The 25,689-nt window shown below is 34.6% G+C and overlaps 1 protein-coding gene across 1 annotated transcript in view; it reads left to right on the forward strand.

The window, feature by feature from the left end:
- The first annotated feature begins 3,291 nt into the window (after positions 1-3,291).
- The window catches only part of LOC138700214 (ras-GEF domain-containing family member 1B-A), a 760,608-nt gene continuing 738,210 nt past the window's right edge, over positions 3,292-25,689 (forward strand). The window contains exon 1 of the mRNA XM_069826665.1: positions 3,292-3,420. The gene's annotated coding sequence lies outside the window, so the exon portion shown is untranslated. The remainder of the gene's footprint in view (positions 3,421-25,689) is intronic.

Here is a 25,689-nt window from a genome sequence, read left to right on the forward strand (position 1 = left end):
TGATGAAAGCTTCTCAACCGAATAATAACACGCATTTCCCATATTTATCCTGTGTTTAATTTCCTCCCGAGTATCATTTATATTTGTTACTGTTGCTCCAAGATATCTGAACTTCTCCACCTCTTCAAAAGATAAATTTCCTATTTTTATATTTCCATTTCGTACAATATTCTCGTCACGAGACATAATCATATACTTTGTCTTTTCGGGATTTACTTCCAAACCTATCTCTTTACTTGCTTCCAGTGAAATTCCCGTGTTTTCCCTAATCGTTTGTGGATTTTTTCCTAACATATTCACGTCATCCGCATAGACAAGCAGCTGATGCTATGAAATAACATATTCAATTGGAAAATTCGATTACTAGAGAAAGTCGTATAAATAAATGACATATCAGGGTTAATTTATGTAATTTAATGAAATTTATTTACCCCTGATAATGATATCAGGCAGTAGGCCTACATCTCACTTGACGATATATGTGTCAGAGGAAGGACAATAGTTTGTATGCAATTGAAGTCTGATTAGCGTAATGTGTAGCTAATCGGTGATTTATGCAATGGAGAGGAAAAGGAACTAGCCACTCTACCCCACTACCTCCTAACCTAGTTGCCTCATGAGTGATGCCTTATTGGTGTTACTTATGTCTATGAGGTTGAAACCTGTCTTCGGACAGTTGACTAAACAACAAACTATGATGATGATGATGATGATGATGATGATGATGATGATGATGATGATGATGATGGTGGTGGTGGTGGTGGTGGGGTGAGCAGAGCCTCGTTGTTGAGTCAGCCGACAAGCCAGTAAGGTGCATGGGTGTCAGGGAAGTAGAACTACCATACGTTTAACCTGCTCATTGGAAAAACTTCCGAGTGATCGTTTCCCTTTTCATCCCCGGGAAAGATGCAATATCCAGTTCTATATGAGACTGTGAGGATTCCGGACTTCACCTGGGATTGAACTTGAGGTCTTTAGTTCCCAGTCCGTCGCTTTACAGAAATAGCTAATTCGAATCCAAATATATGACGATTTGAAAAGTGTTTAAGAGGGCCGGTGGTTGAAATTTCTATTTTCTATAATTTTTAATGTTGCATTTCTTTCATTTTCATAAGTACTTTCCATATAAGTTACATTATGTTAAAATGAATGGTTTTTGAGATATTAAAATAAATAAATTTCCAGATTTGAAAAATCCATATCGTCTTACAAACTTATGTTTCATCCATGACTCTTTTTTTTTTACGAGATCTCTGATATGGTTAGAAAAGAACTAGGTAGGCCTACGCATAATTTTAAATTTATATCTATAAATGGGGAGTCATTTTTTTAATATATGCAGCTTCGACATTTAAATTTTTAGTGTCCATTAAATAAGTTTTATTTTTTATCTCAGAAGTATTCACTTTATCAAAACATGCTACTCTCTTTTGTTAACCACACTAATAAACATACGATTAGAATTTCATGTTCCTGGCATTGTAATAAAATTATAAAAGCCTTTATGCTTTGAACATGACGGAATATTATAAAAAAAAAAAAAACAAAAAAAAAAAAAGGAGTGAGAAAACAACTTGTTAAAATTTTCATGGAATTCAAATTTAGGAGTGCAGCCATTTAAACGTGACGTAATTTTTGCGCTTCTGATCGCCTCAGAGCATTGAAACTTGCTCAACATATAATTAAGAGATTGCTGATTCATTTTTCACAAAAATAAAAAACAAAAAACCAACGAAAATTCAATTTCTGATTCAAATTGACCAAAATTTCACCTCCACCACTCTTATGTATGTACGTATTTATTAACACTACAATTGGGTATACACCCGGTGGCAGTGATATATAATATACAATAATAGAATAATTACAGCAATAAAAAATAAAATAAACGTAAATTTACTTCTAGCTATAAATAAATGGATGCAATAAATCTAGGACTATAAATAAAAACTATTCTATAATAACGCCTACAATAAGCAAAAGTAAACCTAACTTATAAGTACTTCTATTTCACCCAACTATTACCAATTTAAGTAATTACATATAACCTTAATTAATTACATTTCATCTCAATTAATTACATATCATCTTAATTAATTACATATCATCTTAATTAATTACATATCAACTTAATTACATGACAACTTAGATAATTACACTGCACCTACAATTACATTTTCAGTCTAATCTTCTCAATCTTTTCTTAAATGTATTGATTTTGAGAGGATCACCCTGAAAGATTGCCGCAGGTAAGCTGTTCCAGTCTACTATTGTGCGGTTAACAAAGGAAAATTCTGCCACGTTCGTTCTCTGTTTTCTACATTTAAACTTCCTGATATGATCAGCCCTGCCTAAGTATGATGGTGTTATGATGATATAAAAGTAGTGGAACAGAATTGTGGGATATTTCTTGAATAAAAATGACATTTGACGACTGTATTTAAAAAAAATCACATAAATATCGGTAATCGAATGTCTGCCCTCTTCATAGAAGTCAGTTAACTGATTGCTGTGAAGGTGGAATACGGAAAACCTCGCGTGAGAAATATTTTCGTTTTGCATTTATAAATTCTTCACCTCTTTTGTTTCGGGTAGGAGTTTCGACAGTTACACAAGCATATTGATGGCTGATGTCCCCAGTTGAAGTGGAATAGTCTCTCGCATAGCCACACCATGATGGAGGCAGAAAACGTGGCCATGCCACCTTCGTCAACAATACCTTTCATCAGCCGCGAAATCAATTCGACATGAATTCTGACGTCATAGACCAAATGCGCCGCCGAAGACGAAGGGAACGTTGTCACGCCATCTACTTAGCCGTCACGTGACCTAGGTGACGTCATAAACACACAATAAAGAAAGGAAACCAAGTGCTTTATATAGTATATTATTTTTTTGATAAAAAAATTAAAGGGGGTTGAAAGATGTTATTAGATGGTGAGGTTTATATATTTTTCGTATATTGTGCCTGAAGTTGGGGTTTTATATTGAACGGTGTGAAAGGGAGGGTTAATAAAAGGGGTGCGTGTGTGTGTGTGATAAGTGGAGGTGTTGAATGTGATAAAGTGACGGGGAGGGGGTGGAAACCCCCACACAATGGCGATGTACTACTACGCTAGCAAGTTATCTGCTGCAACAAGTTCCAACACGCAAGGATCTACCTCAGCTTCGTCGTCGACTTCAATGACAGCGCCATCCACGTCATCGGGCATGCCTTCCACGAGCTGCAACCATAGGCACCATCACCACCATTACTACCATCACCAGCAGCAGCAACAACATCAGCAACATCAGCATCAGCAGCATCAGCAGCAGCTCCAAGTGCATCACCAACCTCAACCCCCTCCACCTCAACATCATCAACAACAACAGCTGCAACCCGGCATTCACCACTACCGCCACCACAAGCACAAACACAAGGTCAGACACTTGGTACTTAAGCCATTGTTGCATTGTTCAAGTGTTATCATTTAGGCTGGGATTACGATGAACGTTTGTTTGTGGTACATCATGTTGCTTTCTTCCGTACGGGCTATTCCATATGAAATCGATCAGTAAAAAAAACCTCTAATTTTTTTAATACTCTAATTTTTTCCCTATTTATACAAGGTGCTGAGGACAGTGCATTTTCAAAAAAATATAGGGGAACATGGGGCAGGACGGGGTAGTTAATGTTTGAATGCTTTTATTTGGTATCAAATAATGTAAATGTATGAGTTTTATGACATATATGCTTTTATTACACTGTAAACAAGTAAAAAAAAAAATATGCACTTCGAGTGAAATCCGGTCATTATAACCTTAAAATAAATTAGTTTTTCGAAATGTGTGTTTTGCCCCGTTCTGCCCCACGTATGGGGCAAAATGGTGTATCTATTTTGTGTAATAATTAAATGGCAAAAGTGACAAAAATTATATATTTAAAGTGTGCATACTACATTTTACAAGTTTACTTGAGAAAAAGTCATTCGCAAGATACGCAAATGTGCGTGGTATCCTCGTCTTCACTGTCTACTCCTGAGCAACAATTGTGAGCCCATTTCAGACATGATACGCATCTAATCCAACCTTCTTCTGACAAACAACAGAACGAACAACCCATTACAGGAGATGAAATTTAATTAACTATGACGTGGGGCAGGACGTACTGCCCTGTTATGCCCCACCCCGTTTTGCCCCACAGTCACAATTTCTAAGTTATGAGGTATTGGCAGGAAAAATAACCCACGAAATTTAAGAAAGTTTCGGAATTAAAAGCCAGGTAAGCATTCTATAATATGACATTAAAATAGATTATCTATAAATAAATATTATTTCTACTTACGTGTGACAAGAGAACACTTTAAAGTTGCAAATGAATGATACGATATGATGCAGCAACCGAATAACATACAACAGATGCAAGGAATGGCAGTAAGTGTTGTGTGATGATATATTTACATGAGTTGACGAAGTTCTAAAAAAAAATTCGGTAGATTGCACTACTTGTTGGGAAGATAGAGGCTATACTCCGTCCTGACCCCCTTCCCCGTCCTGCCCCATATTCCCCTACTATCGAAAGTCAAAGGGTTTTCGTACTATTGAGCGACAAATTTAGCGTATTTTGTAAAAACAAGCCTCTTTCAGCGCTCAGAACTCTGGAACTATTTACTGCAGAACATTGAACGGGAGCTCATTTTGTAGCTGACATTTAGCAGGTTATGTTAAGAAGTAATACTTATTTTTATTGTATAAAGAGAGACAGATAATCCGGTTTTACTTACTTTTAGGCTTTTTGCCAATTTGTAAAAATGTAAAAAATATTGAGAAAAACCTTGCTTTATTAAGAGGGATTCGGGATTGTTTGTTTAGTGGCTCGGCAATAAGTTTCGAGGGTATTAAATAAATTATTTTCACACGCCTAGACTTGAACGGCGCAGTACCGCACGCACTGGCCGAGAGCTGAAGATATGCGAGCGTTGGGCGTCATTTTACTCCTGTGTTTATGAAAACTTGTGATAAAGCTAGCCCAGCTATGCGCTACTAGACGAAACATGACGTGTTTGTCTCCTGACCTTGCTTGTCTCGGCTAGCTCCCGTCTCACAGTCAGCTGGTTACTCCACGCGCGTACTATTTATTTTCTTTATTTGATATTTTCAATACTTTCTTATCAACGGTGCACCAGTAAAAAATAAGTGTTTATTTGTACTTTCAATGCGGAATCTAAACACATATTTTTAAAATATTTTTTCATGGTCAAAGGCGTCTTAATGAAGAAAAATCTAAATTTCTCCATTTCCATAAAATGTAAGAAAAACTGTTTACATGTCAATATAAACTTTAATTTCTCAGCATCAAAATAAACCATGATTTTGATCATTAGGTGGAAGGGTTTCCGAGCCACAACAGTTTAAAGTTGTTAATTTTATGAAAATACGATAAATTTAAATATTTTAAATTTAAACACTATGAAGTTCTGATGCCTCAAACTTTGCTCAAAGCATTGTATCACAGTTGTCAACGGACAGAAAAAGTTTAATTGTGTTTAAGAATTGCAAGGTCAATTTTCTCTATATTTCGGTCGATTTGAGATGGAATAGCCCGTACGTTGAACTTCTATCGGACGTTCAGAGTTGTGTATCATGATCAACGTTCGTGACAACTATAACACTCTACCGGTCATGATGAGTACTGAAATGCACTACAGTCAGCTGTTTATGATAAACATTGAATTTTATGGTAACTTTGTATCAGAATACATAAATAAAACAACATTTTGTTGCGACAGAATAATATACAGTAGAATGGCGATAATGATAAAGCAATAATAATAATAATAATAATAATAATAATAATAATAATAATAATAATAATAATACTTACAAATGACTTTTAAGGAACCCGCAGGTTCATTGCCGCCCTCACAAAAGCCCATCGTTGGTCCCTATCCTGTGCAAGATTAATCCAGTCTCTATCATCATATCCCACCTCTTTCAAATCCATTTTAATATCCTCCCATCTACGTCTCGACTTTTGCAAAGGTCTTTTTCCCTCCGGCCTCCCAACTAATACTCTATATGCATTTCTGGATTCGCCCATACGTGCTACATGCCCTATCCATCTCAAACGTCTCGATTTAATGTTTCTAATTATGTCAGGTGAAGAATACAATGCGTGCAGTTCTGCGTTGTGTAACTTCCTCCATTCTCCTGTAACTTCATCCCTCTTAGCCCCAAATATTTTCCTAGAACCTTATTCTTAAACATCCTTAATCTCTGTTTCTCTCTCTAAGTGAGAGTCCAAGTTTCACAACCATAAAGAACCGGTAATGTAACTGTTTTATAAATTGTAACGGTCAGATTTTTTGACAGCAGACTAGATGACAAAAGCTTCTCCACTGTATAATAACAGGCATTTCCCATATTTATTCTGTGTTTAATTTCTTCCCGAATGTCATTTATATTTTGTTACTGTTGCTCCAAGATATCTGAACTTCTCCACCTCTTCAGAAGATAAATTTCCTATTTCTATATTTCCATTTCGTACAATATTCTCGTCACGAGACATAATCATATACTTTGTTTTTCGGGATTTACTGCCAAACCTATCTCCTTACTTGCTTCCAGTAAAATTCCCGTGTTTTCTGTAATCGTTTGTGGATTTTCTCCTAACATATTCACGTCATCCGCATAGACAAGAAGCTGATGTAACCCGTTCAATTCCAAACCCTGTCTGTTATCCTGAACTCTCCTAATGGCATACTCTAGAGCGAAGTTAAAAAGTAAAGGTGATAGTGCATCTCCCTGCTTTAGCCCGCAGTGAATTGGAAAAGCATCAGATAGAAACTGACCTATACGAACTCTGCTGCTCGTTTCACTGAGACACATTTTAATTAATCGAACTAGTTTCTTGGGAATACCAAATTCAATAAGAATATTATATATTTACAAATGTATTGTTTTTTCCCTCCTTCTCTATTTGTGACGAAGTCTATCATTGTATGCCTAATGGCTTACTAAATTGAATTGAATTTATTTTTCCCGATTTCCAAGCCCTGCGAAGCATATGCAGGAATAGTAGGAATACTAACTGCAAGTCTTTAAAACCTCTCTTGAATCTCTTTTATATGCACGTGGTATTAAACGATTTGGTTTTTGCTGGACAAGGAATTATCGAGAAAAATAAATTATATTTCATAATAGAATAAAATTAACAAAACATATTAGCTTTATTGTATAAATGTATGCAAAATATTTCAAATCATTACGCTAATACGTTAACAGGCTGAACCAAGCTTGGAAGTTTTTTCGTGCGAGATCATGCGTATTGGCTTGTTTTCCGCACAGAACCGTTACGCGGTAAGTGTGAAATACCACATTCAGTATTCCCAACGTAACACACACAACAATTTCCCTCTTCTTACCGCTTAAGCGCAACATTCATTTTACTGCTTTAGGCTTTTAACACATTATTTTTAGAGACGTTTAACATAGTAATAATTATAAATTGGAAACTTACCACTGCAATTTGACACAAATTGCAATGTTAATTATTGTTTTTAAATATTTGCAAAATTAAGTAAAGTCTACTACTCCACGAAACTTATTGCATTCCTGATACAAGTAACATTAAGGAAGCCGTGAAAAAATCAACGAGATTGCAGATGCCGATGTTATTACTGCAATATGTTATATAAATAATATTGTTAAAATATTAAAATGAAAAATAAATCATTACATAACCTTACCGGTTGTTTTTAAGTTCGCATTTATAGACTGGGGGGAAAAAAGACAGACGTATATCACGGCCTGCTGGAGTATAGTAAACACAGAGAACATTTTATAGCAACAATGTTGAAGAAAGATCTTTTGGTTTTCCGAAGTTGCCGTCATTAAACAGAAACCAAAATGGAGATTTCTTTGCAACTTATTAGAAATTCGTCTTTCAGATATGTAATAAACGATGTTCGCACAAAATAATGTACGATACACGAGCGGTATGTTTGTTTTCATGTTCTCGGAAATTAAAAAAGCTCAACTACGTTTCGCTTTTTCAATCTTTTCCTCGACCATGAAAACGTCAACATACCGCTCTTGTAACGTATAATACTATTATATACATTAATGTTCCTTTCAGCTATGTGAATGTCAATTTTAAAAATAAGAAATTTATTACTTGTAATTTGCTTTTAAAATCTGCCTTGAATTCATGATTAGGGACCGGATTTTTATGTAATATCAAGGTGTGAAATATGTACATATTTATGTAAGAAAAATAAACTGAATTTGTACCAAAATATGTAAAATCATGAAAATATTTAATATCAATATCTGGCAGGTATAGGATATGTAAGACTCTCCAGTTGTGATTTCATACAGCACCCGACTTTTTTACCGCACACTTGACACATTACTATTTTTCCGTCCATCGCAATCCATGATTTTATTTTTGTCGTTAGGGTTGAAGATACAGGGGCCATTTTAGTTAGTTAAAAGCAGTAGATAAACTCACTTGCACTTTATACTGTAAGCACTAAGACTAGAGAACTGAGTGAAATGAATGACACAACAGTACTGCAAGCACTGTTTCGCTTTACTGGATTAGGAGAAAATAAGAGAAGATGTGCTGCTCCCTGCAGGAAAGAAGTACCTACTGAAACCTCAAATTATAGGCATTTAACTGTTGTTTGAAAAGTGACATTCCTGTCTCATTCAGAAGAGTAGGATTATTCCAGCCGAGAACCATACTTTCTAATTGCTCGGAAAGTCCCATTTCCGTATAGGTCTACTAAATTTAAGGTAAAGAGGTCAAGAAATAATCTGAAAAGATATTTGACTTGACACGGGTTTTCCCTGGAAAGATTAGGAAGAGGGTGGGTAAGGTTGCAAATTGCATGGGAACGGCTTGTTAAGACGTGTGCAGAACAATTATAGTTCAAGACAAATCATGTCGTCCTCGTCCCACTCCACCGCATGAAGGCAACGCTACTTTCTGAGTGATTTTTACAATACAAGGTAGTTGTATGAGAAATATTGCCTTTTGGTCATTCATATTAACAGTGGGCGTTATGGGATGAGTTGGGTAGGTAGAACGGCTTTTTAAATCCGTGTATTTCAAATTGTAAACTTCCCCAGCAGAAGTTTTAAAGAAGTAAAAATTAATAAAACCCCTAAATATGTAGATTTATGTAATACCACGCCATAATATGTAATGTGGGGGTAAATATGTAAAAATATCTAATATCAAATTTTAATATATTAATGGTAATTACAAGATTCGCAAAGACTTGTTATTCATGTACAGTTAGGTTGAAAGGAATATAATATGTAATTACATAAAAATCCGGTCCCTATTCATGATTGTAGCAGCTCTGTTATGGCCTTGTTTGTCACGATCTGTATTACATTTGGGTTGAAAGAGACATATAAAAGAGTAAAAGAAAATGTAGCTACTTGTTACAAAGAAAGCTTTGCTGAGTCATAGGGTGTAACACGGAAATGTTGATCAATAATAGAGTACACTATAAGGAAAGTTCTCTCAGGAGGAGAATGACTGGGAATTTTCTGATGGTGTGAAAGAGAGTGTAACTGGAAGTCTGCTGAATTAGGGGTTGCAAGTAGAGATCCCCCTTTCAGATAAAGGGTCGAGTGGTGTCTTTGATGAGCTAAGTAGGGTAACAAGAAACTTTTCCGAGTTGCAGAGTGTAAGGGGAGATTTATGGAGCCAGAGTTGTAACGGACACACAGTTATCTTGCTCGATGGAAATTTTGCTAAGCTAGGCGGAGTACAGGTCAGGCTGCTGAGCTGTATCCTTGGAGGGGTGGTTTCCTATAACTAGGGTTGTAAAATATCTGTTAATCTTGCTTCACACCAGAAGTGCCATAGTTTCTTGGTTGTTCGTCATTCTCATCTGCCTTTCGATTAAATCCTTCACTTTCCCAGTATATAATGTAAAATTCTTGTGATGTTACAAAAATATCGATTTTGATTTTTTCTCAGAAATAGATGCATTCAACATGCCTGACAACATATGCTACTGTCAGTATACAGTGTGTTTCAGAAGTAACTGGTCACTAAAAACTTTACCCAAGGGATGATTCTCCAACATTATATATATCCTTGACAATAGATATATTTCCTGTTGCATTACAGCCGATCTAGTCATAAATATTCCCTCTAGAAAGCACCACTTTTGCATGCATAGTGTGCATTTCCTGGTGAGTTAGCATTCTGTGCATCGACTCATTGTTGGCGTGCACTAGACGGACAAAATTCTGCACATGCGTTAATTTTGCTAGAAAGAAAAAATCCTTGGCCTTCGCGATCTCCAGACCTAACTTCCTTGAACTTTTTCATGGGATCTTATTAAGGATAATATCTGTGGTGATTGGGTAAAGGGAGATCGAGATAAATCATAAAAATGTGTTTTCAGTTAAATGAAAATTAAACATCGAACTCTTATTGCAAATAATTTTCTACATAAATAAAACACATTAATACTAGTATTGTTTTGTTTTTTGCACACCCACTTGTAGAATTTAACTTGTATATTCCCCTCGACAACAAAACTCCATTTGCACAAAAAATAACTTAGATCCTTTTACCTGAACACCACAAATTTTGTATCCAAGTAAATTATCACTTAACTTATGTAATGGATCGTGCACATGATAAAATGGCCACTCCTGACATGCTTTCGAGGGTACACGAGAAGATGATCCGTCGATTGCCCTTTTGTATTTTTCACGGTGGTTGATATGTTGGAAGTTTTGGGCCATAATTAGTATAAGTTTGCTGCAATCTTTACATACTCCGTTTATGTTTCTTCTTATGTTTCCATGACAATTCTTCCAAATTGAATAAAGATTATATTGAAAGTTTATTGTTTCAGTCATTGACTTTACTGTTGTGTATGTTTTAGGTATTAACCTTTACATAATAAGTTACAAGACGTATAAACGTTTTCGTTGATCAGTGTAAACATCTTCAGATACGAACAATCAATTTTGCAGTATCATTACTCTCTACATTCTCTACACATACAATACATGTTTAATGACATACGGGGGTAAAATCTGTTAAAATAATATAATTATAAACACATTAATATTCTAATATTCAAATATAGGTGCCCCTAATGTCAACATTTAAAAGTGTACGTATAATGTACAATAGAAATGCGTTTGCAAGTCTTCACATGTGGGATGGATTAATAATAAGATAATATTGTGAGGCTAAAAAAGTTAAAATATAAAATTGAGATGACTATTATATCGTGTTGTATTATACATGTGAAGATTTGCAATTACAAAGTTGTATTACATGTTTTAGTCGTCCTTCATATTTTAGTAATGGACATCCTTCCAATATATATCGTAGTGTATATTTCATGGCCTTTTCTGAAAATTTACATAAAATGAAATGCAAGAAATGAATAAAGATTGTTTAATTCGTCACTCTTGGAGCAGTGACACCTTCTGGCGGGTACACCCGTGACGGAATCGACTGTACGGCACCAGAAAAGGTTCCTACTAACAGAGATGTACAACGCAGCCAAAAATTGTAAAAAATTAATCAATTTTGAAAGTGATCAGTTACTTGTAAAATATTTGAATGAGGATGTAATATGATTGAATCTGCGAGCATTGCTGATGAATTTGAAAACACATATTGTATCCTTTTTTTCGTTGATTAGCAGTGATATGGCTCATAATCCTATTAGGGCTGTGATCCACCGTTTCTTATTTCCGACCATGATGAATTTGTTAAAGAAAAAGTTCACTATAATACCTTCCACAACTCCTTAAATTGATGAAATGTCATTATTTTACACTCTGTATAACAGTAAATTATTAATAAATTCTGTGGCCGGGAGGATAAGTTCATAAGTCAATTTTTTGTGAAAATGAGATTTTTATATATTCTGAAATTGTAAACAATTCTCTACAATCTGGTGAAACGGCTAAAGTCAAATAAGACTCCTGACTGGATTTATGGAGCGTTACCAAATGTCCTAAGTACTTTTTGAATCGAGCACACACAGAATAAAGGACTTAAGAATATTTAATACTTTATTCCTTACAAACCATCACATGTTTACTTTCCATGCTTCTTTATTAAAAAAATCTAACTTGTATTTTAGCCATTTTGTCACATACTGATGCCATTTCCTTTTGAAACTGTAAGGGTATATGTACGTGAACGATCACAAATATTTCAGAAAATGCAGCCTCTAAATTTCTAAAATTTTATAAGGAAACGAACTCACAGTTGGACAAAAATCACAAGGTACCACAACAAGACTTATTAGAACTTAAATATCTGATAAAAGTATAACAAAGGTTACTAATAATATTTTTTAGAATTCACTTTTTACTTTAAATTAAATTTTCCAAAATTTTAAAATTTTCACAATTCCACAATCATTAGAGATAGAATTCTGAAATTTTGTACACTGATTTAACGTGCATTTATGCAAAAGGTAGACTACAACAATGCCAATTTCTTTGAAAATAGAAAAATTAGGTCACGAAACATTCTGTAAATTTTAATATATTTTATAGTCCACACCTGTGGAGTAACGGTCAGCGCGTCTGGCCGCGAAACCAGGTGGCCCGGATTCGATTCCCGGTCGGGGCAAGTTACCTGATTGAGGTTTTTCCGGGGTTTTTCCTCAACCCAATATGAGCAAATGCTGGGTAACTTTCGGTGCTGCACCCCGGACTCATTTCACCGGCATTATCACCTTCATCTCATTCAGACGCTAAATAACCAAAGATATTGATGAAGCGTCGTAAAATAACCTACTAAAAATATATATTTTATATAGGACAAATTAAAAATTAATTGTATTAAAATAAACAACTCTACATATCTGAGAGTAGTTTACTTTTCAGAAATAAGAGTTTATTACATACAGGAAAAATATTAAATATGTCAGGAAGACCATAACAATGTTATGGTTACCAAATGATGTAACTGCAGAATTTTTTTCATACTTTGATAAAACTGGTTTGCAAAATACACTCAGGGACAAAAAAGCGGACACTTCTATATTATTTTGTTGCCAATTATTTCAAAATGAAACAAAACCCATTTAAACAAAGTAATGTTTGATTTAGCACCTTATACGACAGCATTTGAAAAAAAATCTCTGATGAGAAAATTTACAAAAAATACAAAGGGCGTATAACTATGGCATCGTTTGGTCTAACTGTTTTTTTCATTTTGTGGTGCCTTAAACATTAAAAACTCTTTTTAGTAACGGGTATTACCCCCTCTGGCTTGAATAACTGCATCCATACGTCTCGGCATGCTCTCAATTTGGTTAGCAATGTCTCCTTGAGGAATAAGTTCCCATTCTTCGCCAAGTGCTCGCCTCAACTCTTGTAACGATTCTGGTCTCGGTCGTCTATTCTTAACACACCGTCCCAGCATGTCCCACACGTGTTCAATTGGGTTCATGTCTGGACTCCTTGCTGGCCATAGAAGAACATGGATTCCCACTTCTTGGAGATAATCTCAGACCGCATGGGCAATATGCGGCCGTGCATTATCATGCATTAAAACAAAATTATCGCCTACAGATTAGCCAAATGGCACAACATGATCAGCCAAACATTCATTTATATACCTATCAGCTGTTAGTCTTCCATTTTCAACAACAATCAACTCTGTACGAGCATCCGTAAACACTCCTGCCCAAACCATCACTCCACCACCTCCATACGGCACATTTTCGGAAATGTAACACTGTGAAAATCGTTCTCCCCTCCTTCTCCAAACTCTTTCACGTCCATCAGGTGAGCACAGATTGAAACGGGACTCATCGGTGAACAGAACACAGCTCCACTGTCCATTTCTCCAATCCCTGTGATCATTTGCAAAACGCAGTCGTTCAACTCGATGCATCCTGAGAAGTCTGGGACCAGTTGCAGGTCTACTTGATATCAGTCCACTTGCTTTCAACCTCCTTCTAACTGTTTTGGTCGAAATTGGGCGTCCATGCATGTTAACAAATTGCTGGGCTACACTAGTAGCTGGCAGGTTGCGCTCCCTAAGAACTCTCAACACCATATACCTGTCTTCATTTGGATTTGTAGCTCTTGGACGACCCGAACCTGGTCTTCTGGTATATTCTGGGGTCTCTCTATATCGTTTTATGGCATCATGGGTTGTGCTTCTAGCCATATTCATAACATTTGCAATGTAACGTACACTGCGTCCATCATCGTAAAGGGCTACAGCACGAGCCACATCTTCAGGTCGCATCTTGTTTTAAGACAAATGTTACAACCCCACTTAAACTCAGAAAATGTAAAAATAAAGACATAACGAATGATAACGATACTGAAGCACAAAATGGTTGAGACAAAATTGTTAAAGCTGAGACTCCGAAAGCAGAATTGGAATATTTGGTTGTAATGGCTTGTTTATAAAACAAAAAACAATCAACAATATACATCTCCATAACAACAGATGGCTACCATAATATTGTATGAGAAGATAATGTTTCGCAAAATACCAGCAAATATTAAAGTGTCCGGTTTTTTTTTGTCCCTGAGTGTATTATTAGTAAACATTTTTATACTTTTATCAGATATTTAAGTTCTAATAAGTCTTGTTGTAGTACCTTGTCATTTTTGTCCAATTGTGAGTTCATTTTGTTATAAAATTTTAGAAATTTGAAGCCTGAATTTTCTTATAATATTTGTTGTCGTTCATTCACGTACATACACCCTTAAGGACTAGGGTAAACAGTCCTATAATTGTTTAAGACCCATTTTCATTTTTAATAATTTACATTTCTAATTTATTTTGACATGAAAAAGGTCTTATGTTTACATAGTCCTTTCTTCTTAGTTTGGGTTGTAGTCTTAAAAGGGCTTAAGTGCGGCTATTTTTGGAAATAATCAAGAAAATTGTTAAATGAGCAACATTACCTATTTTAGAAGAAATATAAACAAATAATATCCAGGAAAACCTCTTAATTAAAAAAACTCTATAATTGACACCAATTTCAATCTTTTTATTGCTCTCCTGAAAAGTGTAAAATTTTTACTTAAGACATTTTTCCTCCCGGCCACAGAATTTTAAGTCTCCTTGATGCAATACGGAATATCTCATGCTGTGAAGATGAAATTAGTCACGATATACATTCGGTATCCACTTTTGTTGCGCGCTAAGTTTTCTCAAAGTGTATCTCCTGGAATTGTTTCTCATACGACAGAGATTCTGGAATTGTAACTTGAAAACTGGAGTAGCTGTAGAAATTGTGCACGTGCTGTAATTGGAATGGCGGGACAGCTCTGAGGTTTGCAATTTTCGCACAAGGCGTTCCATGACAACTTCACCCGCTCGTGACGTGTTTTCTCACATTAGTGAATGTGGGCGTTTTGTTTTACGGGCTAGGGACACAAAAGGGGATTTTCATTTCCGAATAAAGCCGCCCGCGAGCTTTGTTTCCTGGAGTTAATAGATCTGCGACCCAACAGTCTTCCACAGCCTGCCTCAGAATAACGGTCTAGAAAAAAAATGCTTGTTTTCCTACTGAAGGAATGTAAACTCTATTTTACACCACCCTGTTACATAGCAACAATGCTTGGAATAAAAGTAATTCCTCTTCTAGAAAGTATCTCAAGAATCAATGCTATCCACAGCCTACTTCATGAAAGAATTTACTGGCAAGAATGAAATAAATATCTCTTGTTGAAGGATTATAAAAATTAATGCTATACACACCCTACTTCATAAAATAATTTACTAGAAAGAATGAAATAAATATCTTTTGTTGAAGGAATTTAAAAAATCAAAGGTATCCACATCCTACTTCGTAAAAGAATTTACTGGAAAGAATGAAATAAATATCTTTTGTTGAAGGAATTTAAAAAATCAAAACTATCCACATCCTACTTCATAAAAGAATTTACTAGAAAGAATGAAATAAATATCTCATGTTGAAGGAATATAAAAATCAATGCTATCCACACCTACTTTGTAAAAGAATTTACTAGAAAAAATGAAATATATCTTGTTGAAGGATTATACAAAATCAAAGCTATCCACACTCTATTTCATAAAAGAATTTACTAGAAAGAATGAAATAAATACCTCTTGTTGAAGGAATATAAAAATCAATGCTATCCACACCTACTTTATAAAAGAATTTACTAGAAAGAATGAAATATATCTTGCTGAAGGATTATACAAAATCAAAGCTATCCACACTCTATTTCATAAAAGAATTAACTAGAAACAATGAAATAAATACCTCTTGTTGAAGGAATATAAAAATCAGTGCCATCCACAGCCTACTTCATCAAATAATTTATTAGAAAGAATGAAGTAATATCTTTTGTTGAAAGAATATAAAAATCAATGCTATCCACACCTATTTCATAAAAGAATTTACTAGAAACAATTAAATAAATACCTCTTGTTGAAGGAATATAAAAATCAATGCTATCCACAGCCTACTTAATCAAATAATTTACTAAAAAGAATGAAATAAAATCTGTTGTTGACGCAGTATCAAAAATCAATGTTATCCACAGCCTACTTCATTAATTTACTCGAAAAAATGTAATAAATAGATCTTGTTGAAGAAATTTAAACAATATTAAAGTCATTCGCTACCTTTTTCACAACATAAGTTACTAGAAATAATAAATACCTTATTATTACTTCCAGATATGAAGACTGACGTAAAAAGGCTGTAAGTTCCAAAGAGACAAATTGTAGAAAACAGAGTTTTCCTGTGCAACTAGTAATGTAGTATCATACATAATACCTTTACAAAATCAAATATCAACTTTCAGATTTGCACACAAGAGATGTTAAACACTAATATATGATCTAGTTGAAAGTATTTGAAGCATCACATGAAATAAACATACAGACTTTCTGAATATATTAGGTCTATTCCATCTGCTACTAGAAGGCTATTTGTAGGATCGAATTAATATTAAGGTGGGTGTCCCTGATATGGCCATGCTAGGGTTTGAGAATTTTTCTAGCCGCCATTTTGAAAACAAAAATGTAAACCACTTTTTTCTTACTCGTTCTCAGTCTAATGGACTTTCTTAAAACAATTTCCTTTCCCCATAAAAATAGCTTTAATTGTCCAAAAAGTCCCAAATTCCAAAAGTCTACGTAGTGGCCATATCAGGAACATGTGCACATGATATGGCCACCCTTGTTCCATGTTCTACAAATCGTGATTGTTTTCAGTTTGATAGCGCAGTTGTGCTAAAATTAAATAATTCTGGTGTAAAATGATTAAAAATGACACCTAATAATTTTTTTTATAATTCAAAAGTGTAGTCAAAACAGGTTTTTCCATAAAAAATAAGTTGTTTTTGTTAAAATACAAAATGTTTGCGTAATCCCAGCTATAAGGCATGTAAAATTGTCAGGTGAAAAAATATGACCATGGTGCATTTGATATGGCCATATCAGGAGCAGGCAAGCTTTTACGAAAATCGTTTGATTATGAACAACTCGTGAAAGATACGCCATCAACGACAACACCAATCAACAGAACATTAAAAACTGAATGGAGTACGTACTATGGTTTTCATGTCTTTGAAAAACATGCATAAAACAAACGAGACTTATCAGAGAAAAATAAGAAGAGGTCACATGAAAACCGCAAAACAGGCAACTGACGCCATATTGCTCAACCTGACTGGATGGAAAACGATCAAGTGACATACCAGGATGCCCTTTCATTGGATGCTGCTGCAATTTAGCAGATTTTTTGGTTAACTAACTCACAATAGGGGGTGGTCATATCAGGAACATGGCCATAACAGGAGCACCCACCTTACATAAATGGAAATGAAATAATATTTCGAAACACTTGAACGTCGTTGATTTTATGTGTTACGTTTCGAGTTAAAGTGAGAAGCAAACTTTCAAAACCTGACATGTCACTTTTCAGAAAATGCTAGAAATATGTGTCTCTGTAATAAACGAATTTTTTGTATGGTAAAATTTGATAATAATCTATAGCAAACAAAAAATCTTTAATATTTCACCACATAAAATATTTTGTTTATTGCAAAGAAGTAAGCTTTTGGCATTTGAAGTGTATTTTCTGAAAACGGACATATCAGGTTTTGAAAATTTGCTCCTTAAATACTTTTGAATAACAAACACAGAGTATACCCATGTAGAGAGATATATTTTATTTGTTTTATCGAGTAAAGGAAACTTCTATAACATGGAATTGAATCCAAAATAAATAGTTTTACTTTTATTTGTTTTATTGTTATAAACATTAACACGGAATAATTGTTCGCAGCGTATATGTGCTTAATTGCTGAAAGAACAGCACGTGGTACCGCTGCAGCATTGCATTGCTAGGTAATTGCACAGATAATGCCTAGTTATTGTCGTGTATGCAGTTGCTGGCGTTGTAACAGAAGTAGGTTTATTGTAACCAGCAGGATCCAGTCGTTACCGTGGGCTTTATTGGTATGACACCGAGAATAGCAACAATTGGCCCGTCTGCAGTTCTGCCAACACACTTGTTAAGTAATCACAACTGTTATGATGATTGTAATGGTCCGGTTAACAACAACCCACTGTTAAAACATCTCGATTACTGCAGACGCATTATCATTACTGCCTCCCGGATATCTGATTAGCATATTAATAGTTGGTGCAGAGCACATATGACAGTTTCAGAAAAAGCTTTCAAACTCTCATATTTCATATACCCTTTTAAAAGCTGTTCTTGAAGGATATATTAACTGCGAAATAACAGTGTCATTCTTTCCTCGATGTACGTTCTAGCCTAGATCATATATGTAACAGACATGTTGGGGTTATAGGCTTTGAGGTTAACAACTTTTGTCAGGTTTACTACGCTGCCATCTAGTTGTTACATAAGGAGTCACGTCATAATACCCATTTGAGTCCCCCTCGCGTATGTGGTACCTAAGAGGTTACGTCCATTTTCGGTTTTCCCCTTCAAAATTTTCTAGAGCTCCTTCAGTGGAGCAGCGTAACCCGGAGTGAGACTAGTGGCCAACAGGCTTGGAGCTCACATATTTAGTTTCTTACAGCCCCAAACCCCTTGCAAGGACACGTTTTGCGTACCTTTAAAATTTTCCTCCCAATTATCCTCTTTTGATTTTTCGATTTTCGATATCCATTTGAATTGCATTAGCGACTGCGCTGCCATCTCGTGTTCGTTTACGGCGGATGGGTGGCGATCCTGGCGGCTGTTCTCTTCAAAGTGCTGCTGATTTTAACGTAGCGAGGAATTATCTGATACATATATGATCTAGGGTTCTAGTCACAACATTTATATAACATTATTAAGGGGAGAGGATGGCATTTTTGATGAAAAATGACATAATTAAAAAAAAAAAATCTTTAAAGTAGTCTGTGATATCTGTAGATCGCCATTTTTAAACTTCCTGCATTATGCATTTTTAAATCACTCGGCCACTTTTATTGTTGTTTCCGGTAAATTAAATTTTCAAAATTTTTTTTTTCTTTAAAATACCCTTTGATATGCGTGGAATGCATCGCATAAAATTTTGTGGGTATTTGTGCCCTTATCGGATATTGAGACGTCATTTTTAAACTTCCTGCGGTATGGATTTTTAAATCAGACGCCCGCTTTTATCGGTTTCCAGTAACTTCATTTTTTTTTGTTACATTGCCAGACAAAAATGGATATAATTTCTGAACTATTAAAGATGCATGCATGGAATTTAGAACACACATTCTTTAGACTATTAGGAAACTTTTCTCTGTAACAGAATTTTGTTAATTGATTTCATTTTAAAAATACGTCCGCTTGTTTGCGAGAAAGGAAATCAGAAAATTGTTACTAAATTTTAATTGTTTATTTTACAAACGTAGGGACTAATATCAAAATTCTGTTATAGACAGTTTGTAGAAAATACTTTTGCAAATACATTGCAAAAACTGTTTGAATCTATCTTTAAAAACGCTTTTAGATATATCGGTTTTAGTACAATCCTGCATTGGGTATATTTTTTTTTTCAAATTTAGGCCGTCAAATATTTTTTTTTATATTTTTATTTGGTTGAGTTGTCACAGCTATGAGCTCTCTACATACAAAAAATTAATAATTTACACCAAATAGGAAAAAAGTTTAAAAAAATACCATCCTGTTCCCTTAAATGTCAATATCTCAATATAGTCGGTACAATGTAACTTGAGGTAGGTCTACTATGTTATAACTTTAACACATTTCCCCCACTACTTGATCATCTGCTTAAATGTAGTGATTTTGTAGCTGTTAGGTTCACTTTACTACTGACAACAAGTCCTCGAATACACGCATGTTACTAATGTCACGATAGTTAGTCATTTTTTAATTGTTGGGTTGGCACAATTTGACTTGTTTTACAAGCAAGCCACTGTAAGAAACTAAATTCACTAGTTCAAATTATATATTGTGTGCATATTTGATGCTGTGGTCATGGTATAACTTAACGTACTGCGAAAATGTAATGATTATTATGTAATGTAGTTTTTTTGCGAATAAAAAATAACTTTTTTAAGCCATTAACAGTTATTTAGTAACATTTAATGTATTTAGTGATTTAACTTTAAGGTTGGTAGCATTGAAATGCCAGCCATTAGTATCTCCCCATATATTGTTTAAAGTTTTATACGTTCGAAAGATGGACAACACAAAGCTAAATGTAAATTAAACGCCAATAATTTAGAAATCTTCTCACCATTCGTGAGCTGCCACAAGGAACAAACGGTACTTCACATTATAAACTAGAGCTTTCAGCTTATATATTATATCTGTGTTGTTTTGGGTAAAGGGAGATAAGTCATAAAATTGAGTTTGGAGATAAATGAAAATTAAACTTGGAACTCTTATTGCAAATAATTTTCTACACAAATAAAACACATCAACTGTTAGTACGAGTATTCTCTTGATTTTTGCACACCACTTGTATAATAATTTAACTTGTGTGTTCATCTGGGAAACAAAATTCCATCTGCAGAAAAAAATGACATCCCCCTTTACATGAATACCACAGATATACTGTATGTATATATAGAGTCGCGATCAAAATGTAACATAACATATTGTGAAAGTATAGTAATAATAATAATAATAATAATAATAATAATAATATTATTATTATTATTATTATTATTATTATTATTATTATTATTATTATTATTATTATGTAGTTTTGCGAATTAAAATAACTTTTTTGAGCAATAAAAATTTATTTAGTAACATTTAGTACATTTAGTGCTTTTGGTTCAAGCTTGGTAGCATTGAAATGTCAGTCATTAGTGTCCCACCATATATTGTTTTGAGTTTTATACGTTTAAAAGATAGACATCACAAAGCTATATGTAAATTAAACGGTAAATAGAGAGTTTTCAGCTTATATTCTGTTATCATAGCTGATGTACCTATATGTAGAGGTTTTCAATAGACTATGTCTACTTCTTGTTATGCATATAAATAGTAGTTTATACTATCAGTTCAGAATAAACTAAACACCGTCTTCCAGATCAACTTCTGCTACTCAGGAAAGTGTTTACTATGGGTTTTTATACATAAGGACCGTAGTATATACTACGAGAATCTTAGCAATAGCATTTACTTAAACTTTATGCATACCAGTCATGGTCTTTATGATGCAAAAACGAATTTGATAGTTACACCAAGGAATATGAAAGCAGATACTTCTTTTATTGACATGGTAAATGTAATTGTGTTGGTTGTTGGCAAATTTCTGTGAATTTTAGACTTGAAAAATATGAATTTAGTTTTAGTAGCTTTAATCGTAAGATGGTTTGCAAGCATACCAGTTGTGAAATTCGTCATAATTCGAGAGACAGGCAGTGTTCAGTTGGATATATTGGGTGCTTCTCTGTATATTCTTTGAAATCTTTTGGTACTACGATGTTCTGATCAGAGTGCTGCATTGGAGTTAAATCGCTCGCTTGAACTCGGTCGAGTGTCGCACCCTCGAGTGAGATACAATCGGTCGTGATACGCTCGTAATAAATAGAAGCACAGTACAAGGTCATCTCACCGACATGTCTTATCTTGTATGGAAGGCGACAGATAAGATACACATATGTTTTGTTCACACGGTAAAAATAAGGCTTTATTTTCTGCGTTTATGACAAACGTTTAATGGAACAGTCAATGAAACGTACCAAAACAGGAACATGAAGTTATAAATAAAATAGTATGGAAAACTTCGTTATACAGTTATTATTGCTAATTAATAATTATTCAATATTTGATTTACCACATATATAATATGATAGGTCCATACATAGTCTTCCGCCTATATACTGCGACAACGTAGAAACGTTTTACAAAATATTATTGATATAGCAGTAGATTAATAACAATATTAGTACAGAGATAACGTCACAGAAAATATAATAAAACGAATAATCTTGCTGCACAACTGTTACAGACGCAAAGATTGTTACACTAATTATTAGAGATTATTATTATTATTATTATTATTATTATTATTATTATTATTATTATTATTATTATTATTATTAGAAAACTTGATACAGTTCTTGCATTATCGTGATTGTGTTCTCCGTTTATAATAATTACATTTACATCCAATAACATCTATCAGATGTGGCAAAAACAAAATCACTCCTGTGTGGGGAAAAAAAAAAGAAAAAACATTTACCTACAACATTTATATTACATTTTAAAGCAAGTTTTGTAGTTGTACTATGGAGAGGTTAGTTAAACACTGCAAGGTTTTGAAATGATAAACATCTATGATGCTACTCCACAGTTCATCACTGTAAGAAGAACAAATGTCTAACGCTCGGCTTATACCGTTCGAGGATTTATCGCTCGTGACAATTTTACCCATCATGCATGTGCGCAACCTATCGGATTATGCTATGAACTACTTGGCGCTCGAGCGAAAACGTCCGATGCAGACCTCTGGATCTGATTCTCACCGGTTGTTAATCAGACGTATAAAAAATTAAAATGAAATGTATTGTTCTATTTTTTTTCTCTCTTTCTCTGTGGTATCAGTGAAATGCTGGCAATTTCGGTCATGTCCAGCCGCACGTATTTTATTCAGTACAACATTATTGGCGGAATGTTACGTACTCGTTTGTATTTATTTGAATTTTAAAATACCTTCATATTTATTAACACTCGAGTGTGTCATATTTATATGCAGTGTATCGTAGATGTTTCATTCCGACATTGAACATAGATGGACTGTCTGTCATCCGTCCTCATTATTAATGAGCGTTACGTACGGCATTCATAACTCGGACGTTGTTACTGCCAGTTAAGCGGAAATTACATTAAAACTATGACTGTAATATCTGTCAACGAACGTGTTCCTTGCGACGGAGTTTGCACATATTCGTCGTTGTTATTTGGCCCTAGGGTCGACATTACATCATTAAACAAAGCGTAGTAAATGATGACCTGCATTTAGTGACGGATCACTACTTGTTCCTCACTTCCTGCGCAACAAACCTGCAAATTGTTTCGGAATACGGTACAACAAACACTGTTGTAAAAAGCTTGTATTACACTACAAGAAGACGTGCCGTTTGTTTGTGGAGAGAGGAGTGGGGGACTCTGCAAAAGTGAGTTATATGATAGAATGTTGAGGGATAATAGGCAGGAGATATTGTTGTGACCAAAAACAGAAAGATAACTAGAAGAGGAGAGAAAAAAAGAGGACGAGAATGGAATGATAGGTGGATAAGAATCGGAGTTTGTAGATTCCGAAATAAGATTAGATCGGTCGTCTATTTCCTATGTAAATTGCGGAGCAAACTGATGATGGGTGTACGTAAATTGCGGAGTAGGGGAGGGAAGGAAGCTATCAAAATTGTTAAATTCCTTCCCACTTTTACAGGTTTAGGACTGGCAGTTCTAATCGGAAACCTAGTGTGGTTATACTTCCTTTACTCTTATGTAGCTATACAAGTATTACTGTCCTAGATCAGGTTACGTTACGTTAACGGAAATTTCATGGGCATGATTTCGGTCACTTCAGGTTACGACAGTTGTACTACCCGTGTTTTCCCACTAGACGGATGTATACGGAATGAACCTAAGTAACTCTGAACTGTTCAACTCTTATAAACAGCGATGAGTGCACGTGGGAGGAAAAATGAAGAGAGAATGGAGGAGATAAAGAGAGTGAAAGTAAGGACTAGAAATTGAAGCGTAAAGAAAGAACTGAGAAGATGGAGAAAAGGGAAGGAGAAAATGAGTGGACAGTAGAAGTTAAAGGGGAAATAGTAAATTATATAGATGGACGAAAAATAAGGCAAATAAAAAGAAAACGTAGGCGGAGGAGAAGGTGAAGAAAGATTAAAATGAAGAGCATAAATTGAAGGAGAAAAGAGATAATTAAAGGAAAAGATGAAGACGAAGAAAGACAAAGGAAAAGAATGGAGGATGTGATTATGAAGTAAGTTGGAAGAAGAAGTTATGGGGAAAGAGGAAAGTAATGAGATAAATAGAGAACAAAAAAGATAAAGAGAAAATGGATGAGAGAGAAAGATAAAGATAGGGAGAACTGAGAAGTAGAAACTGAAAGGGAAAGAAAAAATGAAGGAGAAATTGAAGGAAGAAGAGAATGTGAAAAGAGAGAACATTGAAGAAAGATATGAAATTAAGAAGAATATAGAGTAGAAGGATGAAGAAATACGTAGAAGAAAGAAAGGATGAATGAGGGAACTGAGGAGTGTAAATTGAAGAGGGAATGTGAAATTAAAGAGAAAATGGAAAATAGGAATTACACGAAGAAGGGAAAACATAAGATGCGAAGAAGATGCACGGAAGAGAAGAGTGGGGAACAGATGAGATGGAGAGACGAAATTATTGAGGAGATGATAAAACGAAGAAGATGAAGAAAAAAAGGAGGTGAAATAGCATATCGTTGGTTTACAAGCAAAATACATCGCCAAAAAATATTACTTCTGAGAAAAAGGCGTACATAATGTACCTATGTGTATAAATTTAGAAAAATGAAATACATATAAAGAGAAACAACTTACTAAAAATAATATTTTGAGGTTTCAATTTTGCCAGGAATTTTCAAAACACCTTGTTCTCAGAAGTAATATTTTTGACATAATGTATTTTCCTTGTAAACCGACGGACGATATGAAGAGCGATGAAACTGAGAAGTAGAAATTGAAGGAGGAGAAGGAAATTAAAGAGAAGATAAAGACGAAAGAATTAAAGTGAAGATGAGGAGGGAGTAAGTAAGATGTAGAATTTGAAGATTCAAGAAGTGTTTGAGATGATGAAGAAAGACATTGAGGAGAATATGCAGAGGGCGTGATTTAAGGATGTGAAATTGAAGGATAAAAAAGAATTTGGGGAAAACATGATGGAGAAGGGGGGGGGAAGAGGAGAGGATTTATAAGTAGTAGAAATTGAAGGAAAAGGGGGATTTGAGGAGAAGGAACGTAAAGAGCAGAAATTGAAATGAAAAAATTTTGAGAAGCAAAAGAAGAAGAAAAGGTGCAGAATGGAGGAGGTAAGGAGTAAAAATTGAAGGGAAGAAAGAATTTGAGGAGAAGAGGAAGAATAGAAACGGAGGGAGTGCAAGAGGAAAGCAGGATAAGAAGATAGGGAAGTGAGTAATTTATTTATTTACTCTGCCTTCTCTTCCACACTACCAGAAATGCAATACAACTACAAGAAAATTATA

Source organism: Periplaneta americana, chromosome 5, assembly GCF_040183065.1.
Source record: "Periplaneta americana isolate PAMFEO1 chromosome 5, P.americana_PAMFEO1_priV1, whole genome shotgun sequence".
Taxonomy (NCBI): Eukaryota; Metazoa; Arthropoda; class Insecta; order Blattodea; family Blattidae; genus Periplaneta; species Periplaneta americana.